This window comes from Mandrillus leucophaeus, unplaced genomic scaffold, assembly GCF_000951045.1.
Source record: "Mandrillus leucophaeus isolate KB7577 unplaced genomic scaffold, Mleu.le_1.0 Scaffold59, whole genome shotgun sequence".
Classification (NCBI taxonomy): Eukaryota; Metazoa; Chordata; class Mammalia; order Primates; family Cercopithecidae; genus Mandrillus; species Mandrillus leucophaeus.
Window position 1 is genome coordinate 3361234 of NW_012106363.1, and position 3630 is coordinate 3364863.

The following is a 3630-nucleotide window of genomic DNA, read 5'->3' on the forward strand; positions in this document are numbered from 1 at the left end:
GGTTTTACTGTGTTAGCCAGGATGGTCTCGATCTCCTGATCTCATGATCCACCCGCCTTGGCCTCCCAAAGTGCTGGGATTACAGGCGTGAGCCACCGCGCCTGGCCAAGGACATTTTTAAAAAGATCGTCCGAATAGAAATAAGCTGCCTCCTGTTGATGCCCCTTATGTCAAGGGAATCACTGGAAGGCCCACTGCTCCAGGGGATGAAGGTCCTCTGAGTCAGAAGCCACTAACCAGATGGATCCAGCAGCAGGACTGAGGGTGCCCAGGGCAAGTGCCAGCCCATGCCGTCACCATCACAGAGCCCCATGCTTGACCATTGAGGGCCAGGAGGTTAACTGTCTCCTGGACACTGGCACGACCTTCTCAGTCTCACTCTCCTGTCCCGGACAACTGTCCTCCAGATGTGTCACTATCCAAGGGGTCCTAGGACAGCCAGTCACTAGATACTTCTCCCAGTCACTAAGCTGCGACTGGGGAACTTTACTCTTTTCACATGCTTTTCTAATTATGCCTGAAAGCCCCACTCCCTTGTTAGGGAGAGACATTCTAGCAAAAGCAGGGGCCACTATACACTAGAATTAGAAGGCAAAAGGATAAATGTATATACAGACTCAAAGTATGCTTACCTAGTCCTCCATGCCCATGCAACAATACAGAGAGAAAGGGAATTCCTAACTTCCGAGGGAACACCTATCAAACATCAGGAAGCCATCAGGAGATTATTATTGGCTATACAGAAACCTAAAGAGGTGGCAGTCTTACACTGCCGGGTCATCAGAAAGGAAAGGAAAGAAGAAATAGAAGGGAATCGCCAATCAGATATTGAAGCCAAAAGAGCCGCAAGGCAGGACCCTCCATTAGAAATGCTTATAGAAGAACCGCTAGTATGGGGTAATCCCCTCCGGGAAACAAGCCCCAGTACTCAGCAGGAGAAATAGAATGGGGAACCTCACGAGGACATAGTTGCCTCCCCTCAGAATGGCTAGCCACCGGAGAAGGAAAAATACTTTTGCCTGCAGCTAACCAATGGAAATTACTTAAAACCCTTCACCAAACCTTTCACTTAGGTATTGATAGCACCCATCAGATTGCCAAATTATTATTTACTGGACCAGAGTTTTTCAAAACTATCAAGCAGATTGTCAGGGCCTGTGAAGTGTGCCAAAGAAATAATCCCCTGCACTACAGGCCATACATTTCAATCCCTGTATCTTTAACCTCCTTGTTAAGTTTGTTTCTTCCAGAATCGAAGCTGTAAAACTACAAATGGTTCTTCAAATGGAGCCTCCGATGCAGTCCATCACTAAGATCTACTGCGGACCCCTGGACCAGCCTGCTAATCCATGCTCTGATGTTGGTGACATCGAAGGCACCCCTCCCGAGGAAATCTCAACTGCATGACCCCTACTACGCCTCAGTTCAGCAGGAAGCAGTTAGAGCAGTCATCAGCCAACCTCCTCAACAGCACTTGGATTTTCCTGTTGTAAGGGGGGACTGAGAGACAGGACTAGCTGGATTTCCTAAGCCAACTAAGAATCCCTAAGCCTAGCTGGGAAGGTGACTGCATCCATCTTTAAATACGGGGCCTGCAATTTAGCTCACACCCAATCAATCAGGTAGTAAAGAGAGCTCACTAAAATGTTAATTAAGCAAAAACAGGAGGTAAAGAAATAGTCAATCACCTATCGCCTGAAAGCACAGGAGGAGGGACAATGATAGGGATATAAACCCAGGCATTCGAGTCAACAATGGCAACCCCCTTTGGGTCCCCTCCCATTTTATGGGAGCTCTGTTTTCACTCTATTAAATATTGCAACTGCACACTCTTCTGGTCCGTGTTATGGCTTGAGCTGAGCTTTTGCTTATGGTCCACCACTGCTGTTTGCTGCTGTCACAGACCCACCACTGACTTCCACCCCTCTGGATCTGGCAGGGTGTCCGCTGTGCTCCTGATCCAGCTAGGCACCCATTGCTGCTCCCGATCAGGCTAAGGCTTGCCATTGTTTCTGCATGGCTAAGTGCCTGGGTTTGTCCTAATTGAGCTGAATAGAGCTATAACACTCACTGCATAGCCTAAGATTCCATTCCTTGGAATCTGGGAGGCCAAGAACCCCAGGTCAGAGAACAAGAGGCTTGCCACCATCTTGGAAGCGGCCTGCCACCATCTTGGGAGTTCTAAGAACAAGGACCCTCCCCATAACAACTGTGCTTACTTTATTTGGTCTTCCTGGTTCCCCTCTGAGACAAGCTTTTTTATTTTTTGTAGAGACAGAGTCTTGCTGTGTTGCTCAGACTGGTTTTGAACTCCTAGCCTCAAATAATCCTCTCACCTTGACCTCCCAAGTATTGGGATTACAGGTGTGAGCTACCCTGCTCGGCCCCTCTGAGATAAGCTTTAATATCCCCATTTCAAAATGAGTAAACTGAGGTTTGGAGTGGGTAAAGTGGTTCATTCATTCCTTCGTTCATTCATCTATCTATTCATTTATTCCACAGACATCTGATTTAGCAGCTATCCTACATCAGACAGGCTGACTCTGGGCATACGAAGATGATTAAGACAAAAATCCCTGTCCTCACAGTCCAGAATGAAGGACAGACACATAAAGATAAGTATAATACAAGATTGATCATGAATTGTAGCTAATATTTATTGGGTACTTACTAAGTGCCAGTGACTGCTGTAAGCTCTTGGTGTGTTTTACCCCTTCAGTTCTCCCCAACCTCTGTTAGGTACATGTCTCATAGATTGATTCATAGATAAGACTGAAGCCTGGTGATTGCCTGAGGTTTTATAAGTAACAAATGGCACAGCCAGGATGAATACCCAGTGGATGGGTATTAGTGCCAGAGGTCCCACTTGGCCATCAAGCTCTACCGTCTCTTGATGATAAAGTAGCACATGGGGCCGTAAGTGGGTGGGGGAGGCTAACTCAGTCTGGCGTTCACGGTGTTCAGGGGAGATTTCCTGAAAGACTAAGGAATTAGCTAGACAGAGGTGAGTTGTGGGGAGGCAGGGCCATCGCAGGGGAGGGCCAGACGTGGGAGCCACCTCCCGGAAATCTACACAGCATCTAGGCCAGGCAGGGACCGGAGCGTGTTTGGAAGGTGCAGAAGCAGGCAGGACCCAGCCTCGAAAGGAAAGTGGTCCGTATCCTAGAGATAGCTGCAAGTTTGAAGGGTTTTACGCAGGGGAGAGACTTGGTCAGATTTTTAGAAAGATCAGCGGTGAGCGGGGTGAAAGTGGATGGAAGGACAGAGACAAGCACTAAGGCAGTGAGTGGGGAGGAGAGGAGAAATTCAGGAAGTCGAGTTTTCCCGATGATGGTTATTCGGGGGTTAAGTAGAGGACAGGGAGCAGTTCTAGAGGACACCCAGCTTCTGCTCCTAATCAGGGGGATTGGGGTGATCAGATGAGGTCAGTATTGGATGTCAACCCAATCTTCTGGCGTCCAGTCCGTGCCCTTTTGCCTCTTGGCACTGCCAGCAATAATGCCCGAGGGCCACCGGTGAACCGGGCTCGCAGCCTCCAACCCCACCCCTCCGACGGCTGCGACGTGCAGTGTATCACTCTGGGCACCAGGGGGCGTGCCCGCACACGCTCGGGCCGCTCTGGCCCAGCCC